Below are 9,385 nucleotides of genomic sequence, written 5' to 3'. Positions count from 1 at the left end.
TGAAATATTCAAATTATTGAATAAATAATTTTTAAAATTTAGATAATATTCAAATATTAATTTTATCAAGTTTTCATAGTTATAGCAAAGGTGAGAGATATAAGTCAAGGTTAAGTATGGGGGGTTTTATTGAAGAGTACCTGCAGAAACAAAGCCTGTGAGGGACTGAAGGAAGCAGATAGGTAGAGGGAGAAGTTGAGGAGCCATGCCATCACGACCACCACCTCAGCCAACCCTACAGGGAGCTCTGGAAGTGAGATGGCCCCTCAGAGTTGCCCCAAGTTAAGGCAATAGAATGAAGCCTTTATACTTCAACTACGGCAGGCAATGGATGGAGGTTGCCCTCCCAAATAGGCTGTGACCTATGTAAGATGATGCTCATTACCTGAGGTTAATTCTCACAGAGGGACACAGCTCTCATCTTATATCTGGGATGTACATTACAGCATTCACTACAGTAAGGTAAATTTTTCACTAGTGAATAAACTATAGAATGGTAAAGCATCACTGAATTACAGATAATATACTGAAATAGTCTTAGACATATTTGATTATTTTAAAGTACCCATTCATTGAATTCAAAACATTAACAGATTCTAATTCAAGTTATAAACATGAGTTCACAAAGACTTTTCAAAATTCGTTGTGTATGTGTTTGGATGTGAGTTTGTGCCTGTGTTTTTATCTCCTACAATCTTAATTATGCCTATTTCCCTAGTAAACCTCTTTTTTAGATATAGCATATCCAAACTTCAGCTCGGTGGAGGCAAAATGATTATAAACTCAACCTGAGTAGAGACTATTTTAATAAAGTTTCATGGTTTTCTTATTATATTCAAAGTACAAATACTTTGCCTTCAGTGATAAGAAAAAGAACTTTTTCTCCCTTGTTAATATGAGAAAATTTCCTGGAGAAGGTTACATTTTAGCTGTGGAAAAAGTAGAACTTGTAGAAGTGCAGAAGCTCTTAACAAAGAGGTAGATTGAATGAATTTCAAAAATAGCGAGAGAAATTATCAGGCACACAGGAGATTGAGTCAGTTTCCCTCAGTGACTATTTTGAGAAAACCTGATTAAGAGATCTGAACTAGGAGTTTTGTTCTTGTGCCTAAGGTCATTGGAGTTTCACACAGAAATACAAGAAATTGTATTTTGGTAGAAGTAAGTCTCAGACAAAATAAAGGTTACTCTGGCTTTCAGTACTGACTATAGAAGGATATGCTGGGACTTGGAATCAGTAAGAATAAAGATAGTATCATTTCATTAGAAATGACAACACGTGTTATGGATATACTCTAAAGAAAATGCAAAAAGACAGTATATAAGGAAAAGGTGTTCTATATTTAAAATCAGTCTATGATTTTATAAAGAGAAGTCAAAAATTCCTAACCTTTCTCTGAAGAGACTGAAACATTCCCAGTTTCAAAGGAGGAAGAACTTTAAGAGAACAGATGAGAGAAAGAAGAAACAGCTCTCCTCTGGTGATTTTCTATCTAAATAAATGCATTTATTTTTCCATTGAATGAAGAGAAAGAAAAATCAGGAGTCATGATTGCAGTTTAACACTGGAATATCCAGCCATTAAGAAAGTTGCACAGAATCATGTCATAAAATTTTAGAACTAGAAAGGACTTTAGAGACCATCTAGCCAAAGGGATTTTAAACTACTTTAAATAGAAAGGACTTTTCCCCCAAATAAAAGTTTTCAGTACTTGTCATTTAAAAAAGAAAAAAGCCCAGCTGCTTTGCTTGAAATAGGGGTATAGATTTCAAAGCACCATCCACCAGGTTCATCTTCCCATCCTTGAAATAAAATTTAATATATCCTCTTCTAATCCAAAATCCTTATTTTATAGGGAAAGATACAAAGAACCAAGAAGGTCAAGCAACTTTTCCAAAGTCAAAAAGCAAATACATTGTAAACCCAAGACTAAGACCCAGGTACTAAATTCCTGCAAAAAAGTTCTTTCTCATACAATGTTCCATATAGCCAAGACTGTACTGTCATTGAATGGAAAAGGTTGACCAAATAGGAAATAATATAAGGTAATTTTAAAGCTAAGCAAACACTAGCAAAATATAAAAGCCTAGAAACACTTTTTTGTATTTCCTAATAACATAAAAATTTGTCTGAAACTATGTATCAAAAACTTTCTAAATGTTTGAGGTGATGGAAAAGTTTTGGTAATGGATGGTGTTGATGGTAGCTCAACATTGTGAATGTAATTAACACCACTGAATCTTAGACTCAAAAGTGGTTAAGATAAGAAATTTTATGTTGTATAAATGTTAACTCACACACACATACACACAACAGAACTGTACAACAAAATGAGTAAACCCTAATGTAAACTATGGTCTTTAGGGGGGATATCTGGGACATCTGTACCTTCTATATGATTTTTATTTAGATATAAAGCTGCTCTAAAAGATAAAAAAAAAATTTAAAGACTTTCTAAATGCCTGTAACAGGAATTCCATTGTTAGAAATATATCCTACAAGGATACACTGATACAGGTTTATGAAAAATCAAGCACAATGAGGCTCACTGCATATCATGTGGAATAGCTAATAACTGAGAACAGACTTTATGTCTGCAAATAAGGGTATGAATAAAAAAAAGTTACATCCTTAAAATTGAAGTATATGCAATCAGTAGAAAGATAGAGGTAGGTCTATATGAGTGGATATGGAATGATAACAAAATATACTATTGAAGACTTTCACTCCTTGTGGTTTCGATGGACTAAATGTAGTGAAAGGTTCACATACCAAACAACTAGATTCCACATAAAACATATTATTTATTTTATTGCTGGACTCCCAAGAAGTAAGAGAAACTTCCAAGAAGAAAAAATTTTCCTATGAGCTGAAATCTGATTAGTGAATGGTAAGCACACACAAAAGGCAAGCATATCCCATGGATATATGCCATTATCAATGACACAACCATAAACAAATGCCTTACTTATGGGGTCATGGGAATGAACTGGAGACTGTTCAATTTAACTGGAGATCCTAGAAAGAGGCTAAAATAAAATGAGGTTGGTAGTGGCTCATGGCTTCCAGAAGAAGTAAATGCAAATAATTTCTGAAAGAAAGGATATATAAAGTCAACTTCTAGATCTTCCTCAAATTAAGATCACTCAAATATCATATCACCAAGACCAAATTTACACAGATTTTAAAAATACATGTTGCATAACAGTCAGGAAGTTTTGAAAAAGAAAAGGATGAGCTGCAGAAATATATCCTACACCCATGATGCTGAAGTTCCCATACAGCTGGAAGAGAAGCTGAATCACTCAGAAAGCTCCACATTGGACAACAAGGGACATAATATGTGCTATGACTGACGCTAAACTAGAAAACCAGAGAATGACCCTTCATCATGTACAACCCAAATAGCAAGCACCAAGTAAAAAATAACATCAGTCTACTGCTAAAGGAGAGGAAAGAGCTTATAAAGAGAGCCCTTCTGAGGTACAAGTTTAATAGAGTGTCATAGATTTGCTAGGCTGTTATCACAAATACCATGGACTTGTTTTGGCTTAAACAAATGGAATTTATTGGCTCACAGTTTTGAGGTTAGGAGAATTCAAAAATCCAGACATTGGCAAGACAATGCTTTCTCTTGAATGACTACAGTGTTCTGATACTGGCTGTTCCAGTTTGCTAATTATGCCATTATGCAAAATACCAGAAACGATTGGCTTCTATAAAGGGGGGATATTTGGTTACAAATTTACAGTCTTAAGGCCATAAAAGTATCCAAACTAAGGCATCAACAATAGGGTACCTTCACAGAAGAATGGCCAATGGCTTCTGGAACACCTCCATTGTCTGGGAAGGCATGTGGCTGGCCTCTTCTTCCTTTGTGTTTCAAAATGGCATTTTCCAAAATATCTCTCTTAACTGCAGCAAGTGTCTGGGCCTGTGTGGCTCTTTTTAAAGTACTCCAGTAAACTAATCAAGACCCATGCTGAATGGATGGGGCCACACTTCCACGTAAATAATCTAATCAAAGACATTACCCACAGTTGGGTGGGTCACATCTCCATGGAAACAACATAATCCAAAAATTTCAATCCAATCAACACTAATACATGTGCCCCCACAAGACTGCATTAAAGAACATGGCATTTGGGGGGACATAATACATCCAAACCAGCACACTGGCTGTAGGCATACCTTGGCTTTTCCATCACATGGTGATGTCCTCTCCTTTCTCTCCCAGCTTCCTATTGACTTTCTGCTTCCAGCTCTTCTCCATGTCTTTCTCTATGTCTGAATGTCCTGTTACAAAGCACACCAGTAATCCAAATAAAGTCCCAACCTCATTCATATGGGCCACATTCCAACTAAAATGGCATCAAGAGTTCCTATCCACAATAGGTTCACACTCACAGGAAGGTGGATGAAGACAAAGAGCATGCCTATGCCATTAAACAAACAGGAAACTACAAATGCTTGAGAGGATATAGAGAAATTGGAAATCTTACTCATTGCTGGTGGGACTGTATAAGGTACAGCCACTCTGGAGGCAGTCTGGCGGATCCTCAGAAAACTAGATATCAAGTTACCCTATGATCCAGCAATTTCACTTCTTGGTATATAATCAGAAGATCTGAAAGCTGTGACATAAACAGATATTTGCACACCGATGTTCATAGTGGCATTGTTCACAATTGTCAAGAGATGGAAACAATCCAAGTGTCCTTCAACAGATGAGTGCTGTATATACTTGTATTGCATAATAGGGAAGGGACAGAGACTGTGGAACTGTATCCCATAACGATTTTTTAAATTACCGATATAACTGCTTGTTGAGCTGTACATCGAGAGCTGACACCTGTCTGTATATATGTTATATTTTACAATAATGAAAATGGCTGAAGTTGTAGAACTGTGACCCATGATATTCTTTGAAATTTGCTAACAACCTGTGAAATCGTACTTTGAAAGTTATCACTGTTATGTATATATGTTAAAGTTCACAATAAAAAATAAGAAAAAAGCGTGCCTAAATTGGAGTATATAATTCAATCTACAAACATAGAGAAAGTCTAAAGGTGAGTATAGAACAAGTACATTGAGGAAAACTCTCCAGCAACAAAACCTTCATCCTAAGCTCCCAGTAATGTTACAGGAATTTGAAAACTTTGGAATACTAAGGAAATAATAGCAAGAAGAAAACACAAACCTAGCTCAACACCTGATTAGATTGATTCAAGGCCTAGTGAAAAGAAGAGGCACACCCACTTACAGGTATTAATAATTTTTACCTCAATCTCTCCTACATAATAAGTCCAATTTTCAAACCAAAGTTACAAAACACACAAAGAAGAAGTGGGAGAAAGGATAAAACAATGTCACGAGTAAAACAATAATAGAATCAGACTCAGGCATGAAACAGATGTTGTAATGATCAGACAGGGAATTTAATATAACTGTGATTAATATGTTAAAGTTTCTACTGGAAAAAGTGGACAAACTGCATGAACAAATGGAGAATTTCAACAGAGAGATCAAAACTATAAGACAAAATCAAATCAAAATTGTAGAAATTAAAAAGTAACAGAAATAAAGGATATCATTGACAAACTCATCAGCAGACTCAAACCAGCTAAGGAAAGAATTGATTAACTTAAAGAAAGGTCAACAGAAATGATCCAAAATGAAACAAAAAAAGGAGAATGGAAGAAAAAAATAATAAAACAGAACATCCAAGAGTTGTGGGACAATAAAAAGAAATAGTTCAACAAACATGTAGTTGGAATCCCATAAGGAAAAGAGAGAATAATTGTTCAGAAGAAACAACTGAAGAAATAATGGCCTAGGAAAATCTAAAATTAATGAAAGAAACCAAAAATTACAGTAGTATTTTGTCAAAACTTATGCAAGTCAGAAGGCCATGAAGTGATATAATTACTGAAGAAAAAGAATGTCAACCAGAATTTTTTTCCATTGAAAAAATCTTTCAACAATGAAGGCAAAATATAAACTTCTTCAGACAAACAAAAACTGATAACAATCATTACCAGCATACTTGCACTACAAGAAATGTTAAAGGAAGTTCTTGAGGCACAAGGAATATGTCAGACAGAAAAATTAAAAAGGAATAATGCTAAAAATTATTTTAAGTTAATTTTAAGTCTCCTAAAATATAATTGATGCCAAATCAAAAAATAGTGGCAATTGATTGCATTTATAGAAAATATGAAATTAAAAGTACAACAATATCCTCAAGGATGGGAGGGAGGAATTGGAAGTATTATATTATAAGATCCTCTTACTCAATCAGAAGCAGTATAATATTATGTGAAGGTAGAATGAGAGTAATTAGAAAGGTAAACCCAGAACAAATACGAAAAATATTTTAAGAGATACAAACAATAAATCAATAGTGTAGATAAAATGGAGTCATCATTAAAAAATACAAAAGATGGCAGAAAAAGAGAAGAGTCAAATAACAGATGAAACAAATTAAAAAACAACTAGCAATATGGTAGATTTTAACTTAAAAATATGAATAGCTACATAGAATGTAAAAACATGACAATTTAAAGACTGAGAGTTTCATATTAGATAAATGGCTAGATAAAACAAAAACAGATATTTTGCAAACAAAAGGATGGGAGGGTACACACCATGCAAGCACTAACAAAAGAAAGCTAGTAGTAGCTATATAAATATCAGACAAAGGAGACTTCAGAAAAAAAATATTATCAGGACAAAGAGGAACAATTAACCAGGAAGACCTAATAATCCTAAATATGCATGCACCTAATAATAGAGCATCAAAATATAAGGAGCAAACTCTGATAGAATTGAAAGGAGAAATAGATAAACCCATTTGTTGTTGGAAACTTTAATACTCTTCTCTCAAATATCAATAGAACAGGTGGAAAGAAAATCAGTAAGAATACAGAAGACTTGAACACAATCAATCATCTTAACCTAAATGACATTAGGACAGCCCACACAACTATGACCAATTAGTCATTCTTTTCAAGGGCATATGGATCATACACTAAGATATACCACATTCTAGGACATAAAATAAAACAAGAAATTAAAAACAATTAAAATCATACAGAGTATCTTCTCCAACTATAATGGAATTACACCAGAAATCAAGAACAGAAATATATCCAGAACATCCAAAAATATCTGGCAAGTAAACAACATACTTCCAAATAACCCATAAGTAAAAGAGGAAACTAAAAAATATTTTAAATAAAATAAAAATGAAAATCAACATGTCAAAATTTGTGAGATACAGCTAAAGCAGTTTTTAGAGGGGAATTTATAGTGTGTAATGCTTATACTGGAAAAGAAGGAAGGTTTGAAAATCAATGATCTAAGAATTTACCTTAAGAAACTAAAAAAAGAAAAGTAAATTATACACAAAGCAAGCAGAAGGAAGAAAATAATAAAGGTAAGAGCAAAAATCAATGAAACTGGAAAAACAACAGAGAAAATCAATGTAAGCACAAGCTGGTTTCACTAGTCTTTGGAAAAAAAATTGTGTTCTTCTAGCCATACAGACCAAGAAAATGAAAGAGAACACAAATAACAATTATTAAGAATGAAAGGGGAGACTCCGTGAGGCAGTGGTGGCAGCGGCGGAGAGAGGATGAACAAGTTTGATGCCTTGAAAGATGACGACATTGGGGACCATGATCAGAATAAAGAAAACAGCACACAGAAAGATGGTGAGAAGGAAAAAATGGAATAAGACAAGAGTCAGAGCAGCAGCAAGAGGAAAGCTGTTGTCCCAGACCAGCAGAGCATCCGCTGCAGTACAACTACACTTTCCAGTACTCCCGGAGAACCCCCGGCCGTCCCACCAGCTCCCAGAGCTATGAACAGAATATCAAGCAGTTCAGCACGTTTGCCTCTCTGGAGCAGTTCTGGAGGTTTTACAGCCACATGGTGCATCCCGGGGACTTGACTGGCCACAGTGACTTCCATCTCTTCAAAGAAGGCATTAAGCCCATGTGGGAGGATGATGCAAATAAAAAGGGTGGCAAGTGGATTATTCAGCTGAGGAAGGGCTTTGCATCCCGTTGCTAGGAGAATCTCATCCTGGCCATGTTGGGGGAGCAGTTCATGGTTGGGGAGGAGATCTCTGGGGCTGTGGTCTCTGTCTGGTTTCAGGACATTATTTTGATATGGAATAAGACAGCCAGCGACCAAGCAACCACAGCCTGAATCCGGGACATGCTTCGACGGGTGCTTAACCTACCTCCCAACACCATTATGGAATACAAAACCCACACCAACAGTATCAACATGCCAGGCAGCCTGGGCCCCAAAGGCTCCTTTTTCAAAACCCCTGGAAGTCGCGGTTGAATGTGCCATGACCCTTTCCCTTTCTGGATGGCACCATCATTGAAGCTGGTATCATCGGAGTCTCTTGTTTTGTCGGTGTGCTACCTGGAAGGTCCTTCCATCCTGGACAAGAGGACTTGGAAGAGCATTTTATGTTTTAAGAACAGGTTGATACGCAGCCGCTACGATGACAGCTGAGATCACTTAATAAATGGTGCTAAACTAAAAAAAAAAAAAAAAAAGAAAGAATGAAAGGGGAAACATTACTACAGATACTGCAGACATGTAAAGACCCAGATGGCTGTACAGGCAAATTCTTCCAAACATTTATGAAATAAATAATAAAAAATTGACACAATCTCTTCCAAATATAAACGAAGAGGAAAAAACTCCAAACTCATTTTTAGAGGCCAATATCAAGGAGCTCCAATACCAAAACCAGAGAAAGAAAACTCAAGAGGGAAAAAATAAAATAAAAAAAAAACCTACAGACTAATATCCATCATGAAATAGAGACAAAAATCCTCAATAAAATACTAACAAACAGAATCAAACAACATGTAAAAAGAATAATGCATCATGGCCAAGTGAGGTTTGCCTCACTTCCATTCCAAAGCAATCAATTTGTATTCCCCATATCAACAATGATGCACCTAAGAAACAATACATCATCATCTCAATAGACACAGAAAAATTTGACAGATTTCAACAGTGACTTATAATTTAAAACAGAACTTTCAGGAAACTAAGCATTGAAGGGAACCTCCTCAATCTGATAAAGAATATCTACAGAAAACCTACAGTTAACACCACACTTATTGATGAAAGACTGAATGCTTTCCCCCATAAATTGCAAGGCAAAAATGCTTTTATCACTCCTATTCATCATCACACTGAAAGTCCAAGCCAGTGCAATAAGGCAATTATAAGAAAAAAAGGAAGTAATAGAACTGCCTCATTCATGTCAACAAGATTGTGTAGACAAAATCCCAAAAACCTAGTCTCAAAAAGCTACTAGAACTAATAAGTGACTTCATCAAGGCACAA

At 35.4% G+C, this 9,385-nt stretch overlaps 1 pseudogene; it reads left to right on the top strand.

Annotated features, from left to right (window-relative positions):
• The first annotated feature begins 205 nt into the window (after window positions 1–205).
• On the top strand, window positions 206–8,370 carry LOC119545228 (annotated as a pseudogene).
• The last annotated feature ends 1,015 nt before the right edge of the window (window positions 8,371–9,385 follow it).

This window comes from Choloepus didactylus, chromosome 10 (assembly GCF_015220235.1).
Source record: "Choloepus didactylus isolate mChoDid1 chromosome 10, mChoDid1.pri, whole genome shotgun sequence".
NCBI lineage: Eukaryota > Metazoa > Chordata > Mammalia > Pilosa > Megalonychidae > Choloepus > Choloepus didactylus.
The sequence above is the reverse complement of the archived record's forward strand: the minus strand, read 5'-3'. Positions and strand labels throughout refer to the sequence as shown.